This window comes from Rhinatrema bivittatum, chromosome 3 (assembly GCF_901001135.1).
Source record: "Rhinatrema bivittatum chromosome 3, aRhiBiv1.1, whole genome shotgun sequence".
Lineage (NCBI taxonomy): Eukaryota > Metazoa > Chordata > Amphibia > Gymnophiona > Rhinatrematidae > Rhinatrema > Rhinatrema bivittatum.
In genome coordinates, this window is record NC_042617.1 from 75,788,382 (window position 1) to 75,813,383 (window position 25,002).

The 25,002-nt window shown below is 41.7% G+C and overlaps 1 protein-coding gene across 8 annotated transcripts in view; it reads right to left on the reverse strand.

Annotated features, from left to right (window-relative positions):
• The window catches only part of FBXO11 (F-box protein 11), a 268,336-nt gene that overhangs the window by 235,119 nt on the left and 8,215 nt on the right, over positions 1–25,002 (reverse strand). The window contains exon 2 of one of the 8 annotated variants that reach the window (XM_029593386.1): positions 4,799–4,889. The exons of the other annotated variants lie outside the window; for them this stretch is intronic. The gene's annotated coding sequence lies outside the window, so the exon portion shown is untranslated. The remainder of the gene's footprint in view (positions 1–4,798; positions 4,890–25,002) is intronic. 8 annotated transcript variants of the gene reach the window in all.

Sequence of the window (25,002 nt, forward strand, 5' to 3'; positions counted from 1 at the left end):
GTCCTCTTTCACCGCTTTTATATATCCTGTCCATTGAGCCCTTATTGCGCACTACTGCAGCAGATAAGGAAATTAATTGTGTGTGGAGGTTGGGGGCTCTTCATTCAGAGTTGCAGCATTTGCAGATGATGTCCTCATCTTCCTAACCAACCCTCAATGTTCCTTGCCAATAGTCTTAAACCATCAAGTCAGATTCGGTGCTCTCTCAGGTCATAAGAACATAAGAAAATGCCATACTGGGTCAGACCAAGGGTCCCATCAAGCCCAGCATCCTGTTTCCAACAGTGGCCAATCCAGGCCATAAGAACCTGGCAAGTACCCAAAAACTAAGTCTATTCCATGTTACCATTGCTAATGGCAGTGGCTATTCTCTAAGTGAACTTAATAGCAGGTAATGGACTTCTCCTCCAAGAACTTATCCAATCCTTTTTTAACACAGCTATACTAACTGCACTAACCACATCCTCTGGTCTAAAGATAAATAGAGAGAAATCAGAGACTATGGTACTGCACGGGAATCTACAACAGATCTGGGGCCCAAAGTTTTCACTTAGATGGACAACCACTCATCTTAAGTATTTAGGAGCTCTTATCCCACCTGAGGTTGACAAAATATACCAGTGTAATGTACAACCAATGTTGCACAAATTAAAGACAAGATTAAAGCAATGGCAAAAATCTTCCCCTATCCCTTGGGGGCAGAATACATTTATTCAAGATGAGTGAACTTTCTAGGTGGCTGTATTTATTACAAATGCTCCCCATTTGGATACATACATCTGACCTTCAGAAAATAAACAGCTGCCTCCGACAATTTTTGTGGTGAGGGAACAGATCCAGGCTAGCCCTATACTGGTTGTATAATTCACCTGCCAAGGGCAGATTAGTGTGCCCAGACTTTAAGCTATACAATGTTATATGTATGATGCGACATTTAAAGGATTGGTTTTCTGGCACGTCCCATCACTCACAATATAAATCCCATCTTCACAGGTCCCGAACCAATATCGGCATTACCTAATAGTGGACTCTGGGAGAAAAATGTGGGCTTTTTTATGTAAACATTTTGGGCTTCGGTCCACAGTAACACCTCTGTTACCTATAACCGGGAACCCGCAGTTCATTCCAAGTAGAGGATCGGGCATATTTCACCAGTGGGCGGTTAAAGGGTTACGAACAATCAATCAGGTCCTTTCCAGTCAAAACACGGGGATGCATACTTTTCATGACCTTCAGACTATATACCAATTACCAAATTCAGACTTATGTTTATTTACAGCTTAGACATTACATTACGTCTATGCACCTGAATACCACCTCAGTAGGGGCAATGCAATCAGTAACCAACATCTTATCCAACCCCCGGATGAGTAAAGTAACCAGCTCCCAGTTTGCGAATATATTACGCCATAACTCTCCCCCCAAGATGTACTCAGAAATAGTGTGAAGATGGGCCAAATACCCTCAGTTAGGGATCACTGGTGCAGATATTAGATCCTATTTACAGAATATATTTAGGGTATCAATCAATGCCAACTTATGGGAAATGCTTTTTAAATTTGTATGGCAACTTTATTGTACACCTGTTATAGCCTGTCAGATGAGGATCAGTCCATCAGAAAAATGTTTACAAATGTAAACTGGATACAGGATATTACCTTCACTGTTGCTGGTCGTGCCCACAAATCTGTCCTTTTTGATGCAAGCTAAGAACTATATGCTCTAATCTTTATTCTCAATCCCTCCCAGAAGACCCAAAGTTTTGGCTATTTGGACAAGTTACAGGAAATCGATTGCAGATTCAGAGAACTCAAAAATTGTTCCTGGACAAAGCTGCAGCACTCGCTAAACAAACCATACTATCTTACTGGTTATCCGACAAGTCTCCGGAACTTCAACTTTGGACGAACAAGATGCTCAAAATGGCAACCTTTGAATATTTGACTGAGCGACAAACAGGCAGAAGGCGGGAAACTACAAAAGAGATCTGGGATCCTTTCATCCACAGCATGTCTAATGATATCCGCAAAAAATTTCAAAACCTATAGGACCAAAGTACCTTGGTGTTTCTGTTAAGATTTATTTATTTATTTATTTAGCATTTTTCTATACCGAACTTCATGGTTAAATACCATATCAGATCGGTTTACATCAAACGGGGGATAGAGAAACTTGTAACAGAAAATGGAACAGTACAAAATAATCAGAAGAGAGCAGTAAGTTACATTAAACAAGGACAATAAACTTGGAGGCTTTACAGCTTAGAAGTAAGAAGAATAAAAGGCCCAAGAAGGGCAATAACTTAAACACAAAAGTTGTAATGGATTCAGATTAAACAGGAAACAATATTATCTGAGGAGTTAGGATAATCATAATAATAGGCAACAGAAATAGTAGCATGGTTCCGTAGCTCGAGAATAGGTTGTTTGTCTATTGTGAGTCTGAAGGATCCGAGAAGGCTTGTTGGAACAGCCAAGTCTTAAGTTTTTTTTTGAATGTTAGTAGGCATGGTTCCAGCCTGAGGTCTGCGGGGAGGCTATTCCAGATAACTGGCTTCGGCATGGGTTACTAATATTATTATTATTATTATTAATTCTAACTATTGTTATTACTAATACCATTATCATCATTAGTATTACTATTATTACCTCTCACTCTTCAACTGCCGATTATGGATTATGCTTGTATACATTTTCAGATCAGATTCAGCAAACTTTTCTGTACCTTCGTACCTGTCATATCTCTAGTGCAGGGGTGGGCAATTCCGGTCCTCGAGGGCTGCAAACAAGTCGGGTTTTCAGGATATCCTTAATGAATATGCATGAGAGAGACCTGCATACACACTGCCTCAGTTGTATGCAAATCTATTTCATGCATATTCATTAGGGGTATCCTGAAAACCCGACTGGTTTGCAGCCCTCGAGGACCGGACTTGCCCACCCCTGCTCTAGTGTATCTTCATATCCAACCCATATGCTCTTATGCACACTTACTACACAAGTTTGTCTGCATACACACTCCAGTATCTGTTACTTCCCTTTGCCAATCACTTCACTTAGTTATAACCACATGACATGTTCTCAGTCCTACCATTTGGACATGTCCCATCTCACAGGCATCCAGCAGTCAAAAAAAAAAAAACATTTATTTATTTAAGTTTTTTTATATACCACATATACTCACAAACATATACCCGCATAAACATATACCCGCATACTCATTCCCTCATATTACAGGTTACCTGTCCATTTGGAAGGAAGGGGGGGGGGGGGGGGAAGGAAGCATGAGAGATATATTCTATATATATATTCTAAAAAGAATAAGACCACTGTTCCACAACCATGACTACAGGACTATCCTACAAGCAATAATCTTCTCCAAGTTAGACTATTGCAATTCTTTATTATTAGGTATCCCATCAGCACATACTAAACCACTACAAATGGTTCAAAATACGGCAGCCAGAATTCTAACAAACACAAGGAGAAGAGAGCACATCTCCCCAATCCTTAAAGATTTACACTGGCTGCCAATCCATTTCAGAATTCTTTATAAGTCAATCACAATAATCTACAAAACTATCCAAGAAATCGCTCCTCTCAACCTACAAATCCCTTTCATAAAGCATACATCCTCCAGACCCATAAGAGAGTACTACAAAGAGTCTCTGCAGGTACCGCCTTCCAAAACTTCCCTCCACATAACTTACAGAGATAGGGCTTTCTCCACAGCAGGACCCACTCTTTGGAACTCCATACCAACGGAACTAAGACAGGAACCCTGCTTACTGACATTCCGAAAAAGACTCAAAACATGGCTTTTCAAACAAGCCTTCCCAGACTCAGATTAAACCCAATTCTCTCCGACATTCAACCTCCAAGCAACAACTTTCTTTTTACAACCATCCTGGCAACCTACCCTAAGCATTATAAACATCCAGAATTTTTATTATTTCTGATCTCTTCTTTATTGTTAAAAACTACATTTATTTGAATTGATCAATTCATTGTAAATCACACACTTCCCTTTTTGGAAAGTCTACCATTTTACGGGTTAATATACTATGTTAAAGTTACTATCTTTTCTTCTTCTTGCTCCTAGTTGTACAACTCCTTGTTTTATTGTAACTGCATCTATAGTATGTTTAGTACATATTATCTCGTTCTCTGTTACGGTTATCACCCCATTGTTTATTGTAAACCGGCTTGATGTGACATTTTCACGAATGCCGGTATAGAAAAAATCTAAATAAATAAATTGAAAAAAATCACTTGAGTGTGAGAGTATTACATTCCACTGTCACTTTTGTTTACCCCTGTTTATATGTTTTCAACATGTCCGCTACTGCTGTATGATATTACAGATTCATGTTATTTACATGACGTTATGTTCGGATAAGCAGAACTAGATTTCTGTCTTAAACAGTTCCTAGTACAACTCTTATACTTAAGTTAATAAAAAGATATAAAATAAAAAACAGTAGTAGGGAAAGGAGGTGGCGAGGAAGCATGGTAGAAAAAACTGAGAAATTACTACTTACTAATAATTTCCTTTTCTTTAGGACAGACAAATGAATCCAGAACCAGAGGGTTATGCACCTCTACCAACAGATGGAGACAAAGCAAACAGATGTCACACTATATATAGATAGCCCTGCAGTGACATCAGCCTGCCAGTATTCTCTTCAAAAGCAACTGTGGACAGAACAGTGAAAAACTTGGATTAAAAACAGACAACCAACACTGAACTCAGACACAGAATGTATTAACACTAGTCTAGGGACTGGATTAACACTTACCAGTAATCCCTGAAAACTCTTAGCCCTGCAGGAGGACCATAGCGCAATCCATCGGCAGCCAAGGACAGGAAACTGGATTCATCTGTTTGACCTAAAGGAAAGGAAATTATCAGGTAAATAGTAATTTCTCATTTCTTAGCATCCAGACAGATGAATCCAGAACCAGTGGGATGCTGCCCGCGGTCCAGTCAAAACCACACATGCAAAGGCTGAGTCCTCCCAGGTCTGAACATTCAGACACTAATACCTGGAAAAGGTGTGTAAGGACAACCATGTCGCAGCATGGAAAATGTCGACAGGAGACAACAATCTAACCTCCGCCCATGACACTGCCTGAGCCTTAGTGGAATGAGCCCTTACCTGAGTGGGCAATGATTTTACAGCCACCACATATGTGGCCATGACCACCTCCTTAATCTAGGGAGCTATTGTAGCCTGCAAAGCTGGTTCATCCTGTTTTCCCCCATCATGAAGGACGAACAGGCAATCCAACTTTCAGAAAGGTTTAGAAATCTCCTCTCTAGACATGTCTCTTGTCATCCAAGGGACGCAACAGCTGGTATTCCTCCATATCTCTTTCCTTATCCAAGGACGTTAAGGAAATTGACTGGTTCAAATGAAAATCTGAGACCACTTTAAGCAAGAAGGAAGGAACAGTACACATCTGTATGCCCCTGGAGTCGCCCTAAGGAACGGCTCCCAGCAAGACAAGGCCTGCAACTCAAATTCTTTGTGCAGAACAAATCGCCACCAGAAACACTGTTTTCAAGGTCAGTAACTGCAAGGAACGGAGGGCCCGCCAAAAAAATCCAACACCAGGTTAAGACTCTACAAAGGAACTGGTAACCATAAGAGAATGAAGATGTTTCACTCCCCTCAAGAAAGGGGCCACATCAGGATGAGACAATAAGGATTCACCGGGCCCCTGAAGCAGCAAGAGCCATTACCTGTATCTTCAAGGAATTAAGGGCCAACTCTTGCAGGAGAAGTCCATTACCTGCTATTAATTAAGCTGATTTAGAAAATAGCCACTGCTATTACTAGCAACGGTAACATGAAATAGACTTAGTTTTTGGGTTCTTGCCAGGTTCTTATGGCCTGGATTGGCCACTGTTGGAAACAGGATGCTGGGCTTGATGGACCCTTGGTCTGACCCAGTATGGCATGTTCTTATGGTCATATGTTCTTATCCTGCAAAAATTCCAAAATGAGCAAGCACTCCTCGATCTTCACACCAAGCGTTTGTCTTATGGTATGGCCCTTGAGAGGGCCATACCATAAGACAAACCCATGTTGCATCTTCATGAAGGACAGGCCCCTGCTGCAACAGGTTCCTGCAAGAAGGGAGACTAGGAGTCTTCATATCATTTGCGTACCATGGCCTCCTGGGCCAATTCTTTGCCACCAGAAGCACCGTCCTACTGTGGCGTTTGATCCTTCAAATCATTCTTCCCAATAAGGGCCATGGGGGAAAGTCATACAGCAGCTTGACTTTCAGCCAGGCCTGCACAAAATCATCAGTCCCCAAGGACTTTGAATCTCTCCTGTGACTGAAGAATTGAGGAACCTTCACATTGCGAGAAGTCACCAGCAAGTCTAGAAATGGAAGGCTCCAGCAATCCACTACCAGCTGGAATGCCTCATCCAACAATACCCATTCTTCTGGGTCCAGACTCTCCCTGCTGAGAAAGTCTGCTCTTACATTGTCTTTTCCTACAATGTGTGAGGCTGAAATCTCCTGAAGATGCACTTCTGGCCATTCCATAATTTGGTCTCTCTCTTGAGATCTTGCTGGCTGTTGATTCCTCCCTGCCGATTGATATAAGCCAATGTTGTTGCGTTCTCCAACATTATTTGGACTATTTGACCCTGCAGCTGAACTGCAAACTCACCAACCAAACCAACCAGGCTTCCAGCCAATTGATTTTCCAGAGAGATTTCTCTGTATTCCAGCACCCTTGCGCTGTCAGTTCCCGACAGTGAGCTCCCCAACCTTGGAGGCTTGCATCTGTCGTTAGTACCAACCAGTTCGGCAACGTCAGGAACATGTCCCTTTCTCAAATGATTCGCTTGCAACCACCAGTGGAGGCGAGCGCAGACTTCCATCGGCAATGGAGCTGAATCAAATAGTCCAGAGACAGCAGGTTCCATCGACATAGTAGGGAACGCTGAAGTGGATGCATATGCGCCCTTGCCCAAGGTACTACCTTCCATGGTTGCTACCATCAATCCGAGCACCTGCAGATAGTGAACACTATGCCCAACAGTATGGTCCTAAGACACACCTGCACCATTAACCTTTGAATATGAGCTTCCAGGAGAAAAAAAAAAAAAAAAGCTTTACCTTGTTTCATGTCGAACCGCACACCCAGACCAACAACAGGTGACTGAAGACTGCTTTTGGCTAGGTTCACCACCCAACCGAGCTCCTACAACAAGGAGATCAACTTGCGGGTCACCAGACAGCTCTCTTCCAGATACCTGGCCCGAATCAACCAATCGTCTTAATACGGGTGTACAAGGATCCCATCCTCTCTCCGTTCTGCCACCACTACCACCATAACCTTGGAAAAGATTCTGGGAGCAGTGGCTAGACCAAAAGGCAGCACCCGAAACGGATAACGGCACCCCAGCACCGCAAAACACAGAAAGTGTTGGTGCTCCAATTGAATAGGAATATGAAGGTATGCCTCAGACAGATCCAAGGAGGTCAGAAATTCCCTCGACTGTATGGCCAGTATCACTGAGTGCAATGTTTCCATGTGAAAGTGAGTCTCCCACAAATGACAGTTGACTCCAAGATCCAGGATGGGACAAAAGGAGGAGTCCTTGGGCACAATGAAATTAATGGAATATCAACCCGTTATTTTCTTGAGATGTGGGTACTGGAACCACAGCCCTCAGACTGAGGAGCCTTGACAGTGTACTCTAGACTGCCTGCTTCTTCTGTGGGGAGTGACAGGGAGATACCATGAACATGTCCCGAGGAATACTGCGAAACTCCAGCGCATATTCTTCATGTATTACCTCCAGGACCTACTGATGTAATGTAATCTCAACCCACCTCTGACAAGAGAGAGAGAGGGTCCCCCTATCTCTGCATCCATAGGAACCCAAACCCCCCCCCCCCCCCCCAAACACTGAATGCAGAGCAGAACTAGGATATTTCAAATACAACTCACCATATAAAAAAGATATTCTGATTCTGGTGCTCTCTCAGTAACAGAAACACAAACTCCCTTATTACCAAGCACTTTGTAAAATACAAAACATGTGTAGCATACTATAGCAACACTAATTCCAAGAACTCAAACAGCAATAGCTCTACCTTTGAAAAGGCAGCAGTACACAAGCAGTCTATGTCCTTTTGAGAAAATGAGAATGTAACAAATAAGATTGATACAAACCCCTACATACTAGTAAAATACCTCACCTCAGTCACACAGACAGATCTTACCTTCACCAAATACAGAATAAAAGACCACAAATTACAAATGTGGAGACAAAAACTGAAATGGAAACCTGAAATGGTCACTCTGCATGCAGTGCAAATCTGGAGAGCTAGAAACAGAAATACATATCCTCCTATACTAAGAAAAAGTACAAAGAGAAGAAATATGGCTCTTGCACCCCATCACTACCCCTCCATGCCTCAATCATCATTCACTTTTCCCCCAATTACTCCCTTTCAATTATCCACTCATATTCATATCCAGCATTCCCGACCCCCCACATCCTCTTCTCTGTGCTCCCTCTCTCTATTTGACTCTCCCTCCCTGCCCAGGTACCCCAACCCTTTTTCCCACCCCTTCCTACTCTGCATCACTCAGCCCCTCACTTCCCACAACATTCATCACTTCTCACACTGTCACACTGTTCCCCCCACCCCACCCCCTACTCCAGCTTTCACCTCCTTTTCCTCACTGAAATCATTCTGGCCTGACTGGAGCTCTTGGTGTCTCCCTCCTTCCCTCAGCTGTTGGTTGAATCCCAAGTCCTGGGAACACAGTGATCTGCTGGGCCTGGAGCAATGTTCACTCCAGCTTATTTCCTCTGGACAGCACAACAGAGAAGAGCCCTCTATTCCAGGCAGCAGATGGAGAGAGGGGTAAACAGGATGGGGAGGGCTGGATCAAGGACATAAGAACATGCCATACTGGGTCAGAGCAAGAATCCATCAAGCCCAAGATCTTGTTTCCAACAGTGGCCAATCCAGGCTACAAGTACCTGGCAAGTACCCAAAACTAAGTCTATCCCATGCTACTGATGCTAGTAATAGCAGTGGCTGTTTTCTAAGTTAACTTGATTAATAGCAGGTAATGGACTTCTCCTCCAAAAACTTATCTAAACCTTTTTTAAACCCAGCTACACTAACCACATCCCCTAGCAACAAATTCCAGAGTTTAATTGTGCAATGAGTGAAAAAGAACTCTCTCAGATTCGTTTTAAATGTGCCACATGCTAACTTCATGAATTGCCCCCTAGTTCTTCTATTGTCCAAAAGAGTAAATAATCGATTCACATTTACCCGTTCTAGACCTTCATGATGGGTTCAAAAAAGGGTTAGATAAGTTCTTGGAGAAGTCCATTAACGGCTATTAATCAATTTTACTTAGAGAATAGCCACTGCTATTAATTGCATCAGTAGCATGGGACCTTCTTAGTGTTTGGGTTATTGCCAGGTTCTTGTGGCCTGGTTTTGGCCTCTGTTGGAAACAGGATGCTGGGCTTGATGGACCCTTGGTCTGACCCAGCATGGCAATTTCTTATGTTCTCTATCATATCCCCCCTCAGCCGTCTCTTCTCCAATCTGAACAGCCCTAACCTCTTTAGTCTTTCCACATAGGGGAGCAGTACCATCCTCTTTATCATTTTGGTCACCTTTCTCTGTAGCTTCTCCATCGCAACTATATCTTCCTTGAGATGCGGCGACCAGAATTGTACACAATACTCAAGGTACGATCTCATCATGGAGCGATACAGAGGAATGATGACATCCCTCATTTTATTCACTATTCCCTTCCTAATAATTCCTAAAATTCTGTTTGCTTTTTTGACTGCCACAGCACACTGAGCCGACGATTTCAAAGTATTATCCACTATGATGCCTAGATCTCTTTCCTGGGCGGTAGCTCCTAATATGGAACCTAACATCATGTAACTACAGCAAGGGTTATTTTTCCCTATAGCATCACCTTGCTATCCTATCAGCTCAAGCCTCCCTCCCTCTCTTCCTGTACTCCAGTGCTGTTGATTGCAGACAGGAGAATGGAGGGGCAGTGCAGCAATGAGCAGAGAAGCCTCTAGCCCAGAGCTTTCCAAACTGTGTGTCGGGACACGTTAGTGTGTCGCCTGCAGTGTGCAGGTGTGTCGCGCAAGCCCTGTCAACTCTGATGTGAGTTTGGGCTTTTTTTTTTCTAGAGATTCACTTTTTTTTTTTCAGTTTATGGGTTGCTTATTATTGGGTGATTTTTGCTGTCAATCGCGTTTTTTGGGGGGGCTTGGTGGGTGGAACGAGCCCAGCCATCCTTGCATTGGCTGCTGCTGCCGATGAGGCCTGGCCATGAGGAGTACTGACTGCAAGCAGCAGTGTCTGGTGATCATGGAAGGGAGTGAAGCACTTAACTGGCAACAATCAAAAACACGAGGTACATGAGTGTGGGGGCCAGACATGTGCTGGGGGGAGAGAGATGAGTGAGTGGGGGGCAAACGTGCTGCGGGGACAGACACGTGCTTGAGGGGAAGAGAATTGAGTGTGTAGGGGCCAGACATGTGCTGGGGGGAGGAGAGAGATGAGTGTGTGGGGGACAGACAATTTGTTTTATCATTGTTTCTCATAAATTATAACAACAACATGAATCTTGGAATATATATTTTTAATATAAATTTAAGGTTTTCATGAGATAGGTTGTGTCGTGAAACATTTTATTTATGTATATATTTAAGGAAACATACATAAATTGTCGAAATATGTTTCGTTCGTTTAACCTTTAACCTCTGGTTTGCTAGTAGACTGAATTACTGTGTCGTGAAATTATGTTTGTCTAAAAAGTGTGTCACCAACATGAAAAGTTTGGAAAGCTCTGCTCTAGCCCCTTCCTCCTATTTCTACTGCAATCAGCAGAACTGCAAGGATAGGAGAGGAGGGAATGGGACAGTGAGTAGAACAGATTTTCTCTATGTGCACTCCCTGTTCTAGCCCTTCCTCTCCTGTCTTCTGCAGTGGTGCTCAATTGCCATCGACCAGGAGCACAAGAGCCATAGTTTGTACATGAAAATGCTACATGTGTTTCCTGAGCCACAGATTGGCCATCCCTGCTCTATGATGAGCTTGTCAATGTTTATTTCTAGGTCATTAACCCCTCTCCCCACTGCTACATTCACCCTTCAGCTGCTCATGCTTCATATCTATCATTCAGGCTGATGCAATATACTGCGCTCGGCAGAGCATACAGTTTTACATGCGTCCAAAACCTGTCATGCAACAAGGGGATCAGCGCGACACTAATAGCGCTTATCACATGTAAATTCATGTTGATGAGGCTATTTGCTACTACTACCCCTCGATGCAGAAAAAAAAAAAAAAAAAGAGTTGCCGGCAGTCAGGTTAAGAACCCATGGCTGTGCACAGGTTAAGAAAACATTTACTCTTAAGATTGAGCGCCCCGATGCCAAGGAGGCGCTAGGGATGCACAATTTCCTCTAGTGCCTCCTTTTTATCACGGCAGCCCATTTAAATACTAAATCAGGCGCCCGGGAGAGGTTGATTGGCGTGCTTTAGGAACGTGGGCGCTCAATTATGAGCACCCATTCATGCGCCAATATTGCATCGGCCTGAATGTGTTGCTTGTACAACAGGCACCAAGCTTACCAAGAGAGTAGCTAAGTAGGTGCTTAAAAGATGTGTAATCTCTCCTTCGGAGTTAAACAGAAAAAGGTTGAGCAATTTGACTGTCAAATGAATTATCAAAACATTCCCAGCACTGCTGCTTTAGTTTATAGAGCTGTTAATAGAGTGAATATGACCTAGTTACTTCCACTGAAACACTCAGTTACTTTTATTATAGGAGAAATTAACAAGCTGTTGGTTTCAACTAAATGTCTCCTATGTTATTCCCATCTCTGAAATTAAGACTATGTATAAGATAAAATATTTTAACAAGTGCCCAAAAGCTATTAAAATTATTCTGGTTAATCATTAACTTAATTCGCTTAAAAATTATATTTGCTTCTGTCAGATACTCTGGGTTTAAATGTCCATCAGTTTGAAATGCCAGTTCACAGTAAGCATTTAAGAGATTTTCACCAAATGAATAGAATTACTGAGCGAATGAGTGACAACAGCTATTTCCATATTCATTTATTCACTTCAAAAGAAGGGGCCAATCCCTATTCAAAACTAGGGAACCAGCCACTGCTTTGTATGGTGATTATTCACTTCGAAAGAGGGGACCAAATAAAATATAGCAGTAGCTGTCCTCACTCCTTTCCCTCAGAGCTGTGGGTTTAGGACAGCTACTGCCATATTCATTTCACTTTGAAAGAAGAGGTGGTGGAGATAAAGACAGTATTTGATTTCAAGAAAGCATGGGATAAACACAGGGAATCTCTGAGGGAGTCATAGAAATTGTAAGATGAATTAGCTGGTGTCGATGGTCAGACTATAGCTGGCCATACGGTCTCTCTCTGTGCCATCGCATTTCTATGTTCCTCAATGGCTGAGATTTAAAATCCTTCTCCAAGCCTGAATTCCCAGTTGACACTGGTGAACATACGACTACAAATGTTATGCCCTACAGACTGTTACCTAATGCAATTAGAACAGGACTAAAAACTTTATGAAATGTAATTTCTGATGTACCTTGTTAATGTCAGCTGAAAGGCAGCTTTTACTTTTATATGAACATAAGAACATGCCATACTGGATAAGACCAAGGGTCCATCAAGCCCAGCATCCTGTTTCCAACAGTGGCCAATCCAGGCCATAAGAACCTGGCAAGTATCTAAAACTAAGCCTATTCCATGTTACTGTTGCTAGTAATAGCAGTGGCTATTTTCTAAGTCAACTTGATTAATAGCAGGTAATGGACTTCTCCTCCAAGAACTTATCCAAACCTTTTTTGAACCCAGCTACACTAACTGCACTAACCACATCCCCTGGCAACAAATTCCAGAGTTTAATTGTGCGTTGAGTGAAAAAGAACTTTCTCCAATTAGTTTTAAATGTGCTACATGCTAACTTTATGGACTGCCCCCTAGTACTTCTATTATCCAAGAGTAAATAACCGATTCACATTTACCAGTTCTAGACCTCTCATGATTTTAAACACCTCTATCATATCCCCCCTCAGCTGCCTCTTCTCCAAGCTGAACAATCCTAACTTCTTTAGTCTTTCCTCATAGGGGAGCTGTTCCATCCCCTTTATCATTTTGGTCACCCTTCTCTGTACCTTCTCCATCGCAACTATATATCTTTTTTGAGATGCGGCGACCAGAATTGCACAAAGTATTCAAGGTGCGGTCTCACCATGGAGCGATACAGAGGCATTATGACATTTTCCCTTTTATTCACCATTCCCTTCCTATGTCAGGAAATGCAAATATGAGACCTGTGCACACTCTCCTGGGTGCATTGTTCCAACAGCTGCATTGGTCCTGAAGAAAGTGGAAGTATTTGCAGGTCATGACATACTTTGCTAGATCACCATTAAAATAAACCAAGGATAAAGTACACAGATATACAAAGACAACTGTTCATGCATAATTATACTTGAACTAGCAAACACACACAGAACAGTTGCAGAGGGCATGAGCATATGTATGCCCCATCCCTTCCCATCTCTCCTCCAGTCCATGCAATATCCAACCATCACAGTTTGCCGGATCCACCAACCCGCATAGGCTGAGCTGCTAATTCCCCACCATCTTCCTATAGCACAGGCCATACCAGAACCTCCTTGCAGCCCATGCACCATCTAGATCCCAAATGCAGCAATATAGAGCTGCTACAAAATCCTATTACACAGAATAAACCAGGCTGGAAACTATTCAAGCAAGCTCTTTTGGACAGTTAAATATTTAACTCGCACTAATGTTATCCCATTAGGAGACACAAAGTCACTATTGGCTCTGTCCCATTGTGATTTTTTAAAAAATCTCAAATATTTGTGCAAAATTTCCTCCAAAAAGGCCATTAAAGTGTTTCCCAAAACCTGAAGTTAATGGGCCAATTTTAAAAAGCTGGTACACGCCAATCCCAGGAGATATGTGCATGGCCAGGCCGCGCGCACGCTGCAGGCATTTTCAAATGCCCGCGACCACGCACGTATCTGCCATTAAGCACTGTCCCAGTGAAGCGCACACAGGCCAGCTACCAACGTACGCTACTTACTACTGCTCCAGAGAGCAGGTAAGTATAAGGGGGGAAAAAAATAACCCACCACTAATACAGGGGATTTATGTATTTATTTAAAAAGATTTATTACTCATGCCCTCCAATGTTTGGGACAAGTTACAAGACAGACCTTCATAATACTTGATGTATATAATAAAAGGTACAATTGTGACATATACTGTAGAATGAAAATAAAATTGACAAATAAAAATGTAAGATTAAATTAATAAATATAAAAACAACACTAAATAAGATAGAATAAAAAAGTAAAAAATAAAATAAGAAAAAATTACTCTAGCTGAATGCAGTCAACTTAAAGAGTGCAAACAAGCTTAGAGATCAGAGAGGAGAGGGAAAAGGCAGGCAGGGAAGGTAGGTAGGGGGTGTAAGAACTTCCCTCCCATATTGGAGCTGTCTGGGAGGGAACTGGGGAAAGGCCCAGTTCGTCACTGCATGCATTTTATAAAATGACCCCCTCTTGTGCGACGAGTTGGCACTCGCAAGCGCTTGTGCACGCCGATATAACACTGGGCACGGATGTGCACATGGATAGCTGATATTATAACATGCGAGCATCGACACATGCATGTTATAAAACTGGCGCGTCCATGTGCACTCATTGGGAACGGCATGCACATGGACACCTGTGCGGTTCAGCCTAGGAGCCTCAAAGTAAATTATATAGGCTAGTGCGGTAATTCCTCCTCCTGCCCACTGAACTCAACAGTACTGTTGAAAGTGTTAAGAGGAGAAATCTCTTCCATTCTGGCAAACATGATCAATCTGTCTTTGTCTAATAGTCTTTTGTCAGTTAATTTAAAGAAAACTTCTGTTCGCCCTCAGCTGAATAAAACCTTCCCTAGAACCTTCCAGCTTTGCCAGCTACAAACCAAATTTCATCTTTACTGTTTTTAGCAAAACTGATCGAGGCAGTGGTCCTTAATCAGCGTAATGATTTTATAAAAGAACATGCAATCCTGGATCCTTATCAATTTGTTTTTCAATAAATCTTTCAGTATCAAAACACTGTTTTTATCAAGCCTGAATACTATCCAAGGTCGAACTTGATTGTGGCCAGAGTTAGGTCCTGGTTTTATTGGATCTTTCTGCAGGTTTTGATTCTCTCAAACACTGGATCAAGATATCATGGTTGAGGGTATGTGGGGTAGTAGGGACAGTGATGGCTTGGTTTACACATCTTTCAAGCCATTTGCAACAAATTTGACTCATAGCCTTAATCTCTGTATTACCACGGCTACTCTTCAATATATACATGGGCCAAACTGTAGGTGGCTATCCAGTCTCAGTGCAAACTACAAATTATACACAGATGTTATTCAGTTCTTCGTTTCTTTAATGCCATTCTGGACTGCAACTTTTCAGCTGGTATTTGTCTGTATGCCTCTCAACAATTAAACAATAGCTCTATCATAATAAATTAGTGTTGCACAAGGAGAAAAACCCAAGTTATGATACTGGAAAGGGTTCCAGCTAGGGATAAACCCAGAGTTTTCACCTTTGAGGGTCATGCGTTACCTGTCCTGGTCTTGAGTTTGTCTATGTGCACACATGTGAATGCTGTGGTCAAGTCTTTCTTCAAGCTCAGAATGCTGCGCTGCTTGAAACCATTGCCAGGTGATCAGGAATTACTGTGTTTCAGGTGCTATTATTTACAGGTTTGGATTACTGCTATTCTTTTGTAACTTTGGATCCCCATGTATATACTTAGAGCACTTCAAATCAGTATTCTAACCGGGTCAGATGTTGAAAAAGACACCGATATTTAGTAAACTCCACTGGCTTCCTGCTGAGTGGAGAATTAAAGTATAAAATAGCTATGCTAATTCATAAATTGTTGGGCAAAACTGACTCGCCCTAGATCAGCTCTATGCTTCAAATCTGTAATCCTCCAAGTTCCCCCAAGAACACCACAGTCTGGCTTGGTGGATGTTCCTTCCCCAAAGGCTCTGTACATTCTTGAAACTCAAAAAAGAAAGTTTTCCATCGTGGGCCCAATTTGCTGGAATAGTCTTCCAGAATTACACTTGACAGTATTTATATTTATTTAAAAATCACTTCTAATCCATGCTCTCAAAAGTTCAGGGTGAGGTACATCAGAGCATACATAATAGCAAAAATAGAACAAGAAACTAATACAGACTAAAATGTAAATAATGACAAAGAATTAAAATAGAACCAAAACAAAGTGATGAATCATGTGAGCAGCTATTTATGATCCAGGGCCCCTTCTTTATGGAATTCCTTACCAGTGGAAATGAAAAGACAATCTTCCCTTCTTAGGTTTAGGAAATTGATTAAAACTTTTTTTTTTTTTAATCCAGGCTCATGATAGTTGGCCTGAAAGAGCTATAAAATAAGACTGCAGCATGCAGGCAATGAGAAATGCATATGTAGGCCAATTAAGATAGTAGTTAGCAGGTAAACAGAGGAGAAGTATGAGATTACTCTTCTTTTTATGATTTTCTTTTTAAATGCTTAATTGTATGTGTCACTTTGATTACAATTATCTTACTATAAACAACTTAGAAACTGATGTGATATAAGAATTTATAATAAATGATACATAGCTTGACTTGAATAAAATTTGGGTCCTATTCTGTCCAGGAAGGATTGATGCTGAAATTAGGTCATGTTTTGGGCTGATCAGGGAGCAGATCTTTAAAGGCGTCGTAGAAAAAAAAAAAAGTTTTCAGAGTCTTCCTGAATTCTTTTGGGGCCTTGATGTTGCACAGATATGAGGGCAGGAAATTCCATAGCGTGGAACCTGTGACTGGTGGAATAGAGCCTGACATTTCAAGGGGAAGGAATTTCTAGAAGCTGTTGACTGGAAGAGTGCAGGGAGCGACAAGAAGTTTACAACTTTAGTGTAGCATTTGTCCAGGGAGAAGTAATATTGTGGAGCAGGTTATGAATGATGGAAGCCGTCATATTTGAGGCACCACTGGATTGGGAGCCAGCATAATTGAAATAGGATTGGTCATGGAGTTTTGTTCGGGTAAACAGACGCGCAACCAAGTTCTGAATGATCTGCAGGGCCCCAATAGTACATTGTGGCAAACCATTAAAGAATTGCGGAAGCCAAGAGAAGAAAAGATAAGAGATTAAAGGACTGTTCTGTAGTCGGTCAGGTTTAGGAAGGGTTTGATATGGCGGTGCAGTTTCAGTTTTGTGACGGAATACTGTGTAATGGTGGAGATATGGGGTTTCATGGAAACTAACTAAAAACTGTTCTTTCAGCTAGCATTTGAATTGGCTGAACAGTAATTGAACAGCAATACAATCTTCAGTCATGTCTAGCCTGAAGATTAAAGGTCTCATAGGAAATTGTTTTTTGCACAAAAAGAGAATCCTGCAGTAGGTTTTTAACAGGGCTTTATTTAATGTTCTGTTGGTTTTATTGTATTTCTCTTTTGTGTGTGTTACTTTGCTAACTGCCTTGAATTTGGTATAGAGCAATCTATAACATTTTAAATAAATAAAATTTCAGCCAAATATGTGAGCACATGTACACCCACCGGTCAGCAATTCCTAAGTGCATTATTTATATATAATTATTATGCTGGTCTAGTAAAAGAGCATTAAATTCTGCAAACTGTACAATTGCTTAGAAGATATTACCAAAGAAGAAACACTGCCCAACTCATCTGTCCATTTTTTTTTTCTTTTACCAGCCTGTTATTCTGCTACCAATCCTATTCTCGCTCTAGTTTGCTCCATCCCTTGTCCTGCCTACTAAGAACCTTTTGTGACTGTCTCATGCTTGCTTGAATTCTACCACCATTTTGGCTTTTACCACTTCAGTCTATTCTAGGTGTTCAGCATTTTCTTTGTGTGTAAAAAAAAAAAAAAAGAAAAGTTTCACACTTAAGACTCTCTCCCTACACTTTTATATGAGGACTCCTTACCCCGATCTCTCATTTTATGAAAAATGTTCCCCATTTGGTACCTGCTAAGATCAGAGGTCAGCAAACCCCAACACATGTACCACATGGTGGCATACCAACACCTTCTGTAAGATATGCCAGTTCTTTCCGAATGGTGGTACAGACCATTTTCAAAATTCGCAGGCCAGTTGTGCTAGTTTGCAGTGCATGAGATTTACACAGCCAGTCAATGAGTTTTGAAAACAATCGTGGTGATGGCACTTAAGAGAATGTGTTACTCTGGGTGGGCACAGGGACACAAATAACTGGCATACCAACTGCAGGGAATATGTCTTTTGCTCTTCAAGAATCTCCATGTCAAGCTTATAGTATAAGCCATGCACCATTTCTGTGGCACTCCTTTAATTTAAGATTACATAAAGCTTGACTTCACTAGGAAACATTTAACCAAAAACACCACCAATTTTTATTAACTTTTAAAGATAATGCAAGGATACACAAATGTACATGAATATATTGCACACAAAAAAATGACCTAAGAAAATGATTCAGATGTTAAACACACTTTATTCCTAAAGCATGAGCTTGATGGAGAAGCAGTTATTTTCAGTTTGCTGAAACTTTATTAGGAAATTTGTACAATGTTGCCAAACAGCGCTGTACATTTTAAACCTAATTAAATGCTAAAACTGAGGAAAAGAGAAACAGAACATTTCTTTCATACGCCACCAACCTTTCAGTGACATGTAATAACCAATCCAAATGCAAGTGCTGCGAAGGCAGTCTGTTGATAGATTGCCTTTAAGTTTATTTCTGATTGGTCATCAATTCAAATTGTAGCCAGAACAGAATGAATTCTTACAGTAATCTTTTCACTGAAGGACTTGGCATTCCCCATCCAAAATATGATCCACTGTACAACTCACTAACATAGCAGATGATGGCAGAAAAAGACAATCCAGCCTATCAAGTTTATACAGTTATCCCTGTCCAAAATGCAAAGATACAAGTGCTGTATGGCTGGTAGCTGGGATGTAAGTTCTCTCTCTTTACTCATGGTAACTTGTCATCTCTCTCATTCGTACTCTACCACCTTATACAGATGAGCATACTAGATTGCCCGCTTAGTTCACAACCACCACTCCTATCTTCCCATGTTTAAACTACAAACCTCTGTTAATGATCTAAATGACTACCATTACAAACGTAGATGTTAATTGTACATCCGGCCTCCTAGGGTCCCTGCATAGCCTGCCCGACAGACTCAGCTATGTGAAAAGCTGTGTTTCTGCTAGGACCCTAGTTATTACTGTACTCTGAACCGACAAATCCAACCAATAGTTAAGTCTAACGCTAGTAGCATTAAATTCAGTCATGTTAAATTTGATATGCTAAAGGATCCAGAAAGCAAGCTATACACCTCAATAATTCTTGAAGCAGTAACGTAGCTGTGAAAAGCTGAAGGAAACTATTGAGCTTGCTATCAATATCTAGTGTAACTATTCTACAACTTATCCAATGAAGATTCTCACCATAACTCAAATGAAAGCATTAAATAACTAACTGTCTTTAGAGTTGTATTCACAAAAAAGCCCAAACTGCTCATTCTGATTAACAAATAAAATCCCTTTAGCATTCATATTCATGTATTTTAAAAAATGACAAAATTGTGAGTTGCATGTTAAACTATAAAAACAAGACTGTCAAACTTCACCTGCTTGTTCAAGGCCAGAATGATATTTAGTGGCTTTTCAAATGCTATACCCATATGATTAAAATCTCACTGCCATGGCTGACGGCTCATTTTAAAGCCTCTTCCTTAAAATTTGAAAAGATGGCTGAAGATCCCACAACACTTATAAGTTCTTGTGCTCTTTGCAGGAAGATAACATACATGATTGTCTCACATTAAATATAAACCACTATCTAAACAGCTCACACACAACCATTTGCTCAATCTAAAAAGGCCTAGCAGGCTGCTCTCAACTGATTTGAGCACAATCTCAATTCTGTTTTCTAATCAAAGAGTAGCATCACTAACTTATACTAACCCCTTCTATTTAACCATGGAGCCACGCAATGCAAGATTACTAGCTGACCAGACTTAAAGGAAACTCACCTGGGACTGAATGCTTCAAAGCCCCTCACCCATGCTACACAGAGCCATGAACTCTACCGCCTATCTCATCCGTCTGAAATACCATTAAAAATGAGCATGCATCTTCTAACAAAAAGCACAATCAGACCACAAAAACCATCTGTCAAAAGACTTATAAAAAAAATAAGGGTTTAAAATAAATTCCTGTACAGTTTAGGTTGGTGTAAATGGCAGATTATTACAAAAATACTAATTTTGCAATGTAAAATGAACCAAAAGCAGGGAGAAACCAAACTAAACAGCTATGCACAAAAATAACTCTAGAAAATCTATTGTACATTTAACAGCAGTAGGAAAAATGTTAAATTTCACTGAATCATTAAAATTGCATATTACCACAAAGAGAGGAAGCCTCTAACTCTAGTTTCACTTTCATTTCTGACAAGTTATACAGCTACCTCTACATTCTCCCACAGCTAATACTACATGCACATAAATGATGTGATAACTCAGAACTGAAAACATTATTCAAATCTCAGGTGCCAGCAGGAATATTTAAGAGCCAGGGGAAACAAACTCCCATCTACCCACGTTCTTCCTATCCCCTGTCTCTCCCATGTGCTTCTTCACCACCTTGGCACACAGTGGGGCGGATTTTAAAAGGCCTGCGCACGTAAATCCTTCCGGATTTATGCGCGCAGGGCCCTCACGCGCCGGCGCGCCTATTTTGCATAGGCCGCCGGCGCGCGCAGAGCCCCGGGACCCGCGTAAGTCCCTGGGCTTTCTAAAAGGGGCGAGGAGGAGGCGTGTCGGGGGCGGGCGTAGCGCCGGCCAGGGGGTGTGGTCGAGGCCTCCGGACCAGCCCCCGGGACTGGAAGCTGGAGTGGGGCTGCCGGCCGGCAGGCGTAACTTTGCCGACAAAGGTAGGGGGGAGGGAGGGGAAGGCGAAGGAAAGTTCCCTCCGAGGCCGCTCCGAAATTGAAGCGACCTCGGAGGGAACAGGCAGCGCGCGCTGGGCTCGGCGCGCAGGTTGCACAAATGTGCACCCCCTTGCGTGAGCTGACCCCGGATTTTATAAGATACGCGCGTATCTTAAAAAATCCAGCGTACTTTTGTTCACGCCTGGTGTGGCAACAAAAGTACGCGATCGCGTATTTTTTTTAAGATCTACCCCAGTGTCTTTGCCCACTTCAATCATCTTACCGCCACTATTTATTTATTTCCAAATGCTTTTTTCCAAGAATAGTCTCAAAGCAGATTACAATAAATTATAGAATGTCTTAACAAGTAGTATCATAGCAGGTTCCCAAACTTTGGCAAATAGTAACAGAATTAATTTAGATTTAACACACAGAACAAAGTCAATACTGAAATTCGATCTTGAACAATAACTCCTAGGCCACAGTAGAAGCAAAGGTGACAGGCTAGTGGCAGTGCTTGCACATGGCAAGTACAGGCATCTGATCTCCATGCCTGCTTTTTCCCCTCCCACTTCTGTTTAGAAAAGTACTTTCCAAGGGTAGAGTTGCAGACAGGGACCAGAGGCATTTTTCTCATTCTGTTCAAGCCATGCTGCTCATCTACTGATGCTAAGAGCCACAGTACTTGGGTAGGGGGTCAACAGTGAGCAGGTCCCACATCAGCAGCATCTTCTGTCTTCGGCAGCCAGCAATAACGTCTCTACCATTATCTATACCACTGTGGTCAACCTGTACACTGTTCTCTGAAGACCACCATATGCTTCCTTAACAACCACACTTCTTTTATCCTATAACCAAAGTCAAGGCTGTCAGAGACTCGTTTTAAACTGGTATATGCTAAATGACAATTGGCAAAGTCATAAAGCAATCCTCGATTTACTACAAAAATAATCATGGGTTTCTTAGTTGGTTGCCAGAAAAAATGGATAAAGGAGAAGTGTAGTTACATTTACTGTCTTTAAAATTTGGTTACAAACCACAACACATTTTCCGCCCTTGAATGCACACAGACAGACACTAATGTTAAAGGGGTTTTTTTGTTTTGTTTTTTTAAAGAATAAATCAAAATGCTAATCACCAAAGCTTGAACTGAAGATGTCATTCAGGATAAAGTCCAAATTTCTCACACTCTACAACCATGCACTAGGAGTTTTCCGGTGTCACCACCTGAATCAGTAAATAATTAAGTAAATGACAAAGAAAGAATGTTACCTGAAATTTTAGTTACCAATATTTAATGCCTGGCACCTACCAGACCACATGCTACTGAAGGCAAGCATAGGGCACTGAGGAGGAATACATGCAGCTACTACAGCCCAATGAGAGCCACACTGCGCTACTAGGGAAAGAATTGGAAGGAAGTTACAGTAAGAGGCGGAGAGGGAAGGAAGAAAAAAAAAGTGAGGAAGAGGATGATAGAAGACAAAGCTGGGAGAGGGAAGAAAAATGGAAACTTTTTAAAACCCTTCTCCTCTACTCCCCCTGCCCCCAAAAATAAGGTAAAACAGTTTTCAAACGATACGCAAAATTTGTAAATTGTAAAGAAATAAAAGTTGTAATTTTACTTTGTGTCTAACTTCTCTAAATAATTTTCCACCCCTGCACTTGATTTAAATGCCTCTCTGCAGCAGGAGCCAAAAGAGAGGCTTCAAAGTGAACTAAAGACTCCATTAACTGAGATAGAAAGCATCCAAGAATATCCAGAACACAGAAAAAGCTGGGCCCAAAAGGAGTACAGTTTCCTCTCTTCCCCTACTCCCTCCCCCACACATGAAAACAATACAAGTCTACCGTGTCAGGACCAGCTGGACTGAAATATTTGTATCAAAGTTAAAGGGTATAGACCCAGGCCAGGGTTTAGGCTTAGGCAACACAAGCAACTGCCTCCAGCACCAAATTCAAGAGACACTGAAGCACTACTGCTGCTGGTATGCCTTTGCCCAGGCCCATCTTCTAGCCACTTGTTACCTAAAGCAGCAGCAGAGGCCAGATCTGACAGCAACAACTTTTTAAAAAGAAATTCAATGCTGGGCCTCCAGCTGGCAGCTCAAGGCCCTGTGGCAGCCCTGCCACTCGCATGTGTTTCCATAGTAGCAGAAAGCCTAAGTGGGAGGAGAGGGGAGGGCCACTGTATGGCCTTGTGCATGCAATTGGTGGCTGGAGGCCCCATGCTAAATTTTATTTTTTTTTAGGTTCTTGCTTTTGCTACAGAATCGGAGCACCACTGCTGCTTTACATACCAAGACTGGGAGATGAGAGGAAAACCAGAGAGGGGAGGATCTGGATGGGTCAATCTGAGATCCCTCGCTCCCCTCCCCTCTCCCCTCCCCCCACTTCATGACTTTGAGAGGATTGGATGGGAGTGGAGAGGACCCTCACTCCTACCCTGCATCTTGGGGGAAGGGAGGGAAAGGGCACAAGCTGCCCCATGCTGCCTGTGGGCACCCAAAATGTAAATGTGACCTTGTATAGGCAATGAAAACAGAGATTAGCTCACATAATTTTAGTGACTGCTGATGGCTGAAAGGAAATAATGAAGAATCCAGTCAAAGTAGTAGATTTTCTTCCAGCACTGTATTCAGACAGCTAGAATCATAAACTGTTCCAATTCTGCAGCATCAAGTTCTTGACCCTGATGAAAAGTGGAATCTTTCAAGACCTATTAAAGGATCCATTAAAAAAAAAAAAAAAAAAAAAAAAATGTATAGTGCAGTTTTTTCCCCCAATCAGTAAACCATGGCACACTGGGGTGCCTTCAGACCATATCAGGTGTACGCCACAGAAGTTACTTCTGGCTGCTGTTCAGATCCAGGCTAGTATGTGGGCTCTGCTCGCAGCTGCATGCAGCAAGAAATACCAGCAGTGGCTCATACACTGATAGTAACTCCATTACATGCTTCTTCCTAGCTACAGCTTGAGCCCTGGAGTGTGATAATTTATGGGTAGCATGTAGGGATAACTGGGAACTGCTTTGTACAGCACACACAGCACCTCATCTTCCCTGTCTGAGTCCTTCAAAGCCTGAGTGAGACAGGGAGGGCAGTCACTGAGCACTGGACAAGACTGAGTTTTGGGAACAGCAGCAGCACTGAAGGAAGACTTGCAGCCACATGCAGTAGCCAAGGTATTTGAGCAGGCTACCCACGACAAACCGACTTCTTCATTCCTGATGCATCATGATGGATTCATGTATATCTTTGCCTCCTCACTGCTTTAAAATCTGGGAGAGACTGGTGGGACTTTAAGTACTTCCCTAGCTCTTCTTTTGGCCATGAGTACTCTCCATATCCACACTGCCCGTTCCATGGAGCATGGTGTGCCATACATTTGTATTAATGTAAGTGTGCCTTGGAAAACACTGATGCAGTGCATGAGCTTTTGACACCACAAAGCTCTTAGAAAAAAACGAGATCTTTGTAATCTAGAAGGTTCATGTAGTATGTCATCTCACTTTTCAGTCCTTTAACAAAGATATCAAAACCTCTAAAGACTCCAAGATGCCACCAAGCTGAAGGTCAAATTAAGTTGCTGGGTCTCAGGCACAGTCTGACTACATCTCTTAAATAATAACAAAAAAAAAAAAAAATGGTTACCAGATTGAAAAATAAAAATGTAAAAAAATTATTTTCTGTGCTTTTCTGCCTCACAAACTAGTTGGAATTTTTTTTAAAAATTCCATATTCAACTAAAAAGTACCCCCACTACACTAATTTTGGTATTTTTAAATTTCAATTGTGGGGAAGGTATTTGCAAAATTCTGGTTTAAGCAATTCATATTTTGCAATGCACAGTAAAAACATTTCAACAAAAACAATATTCTGAGAGAG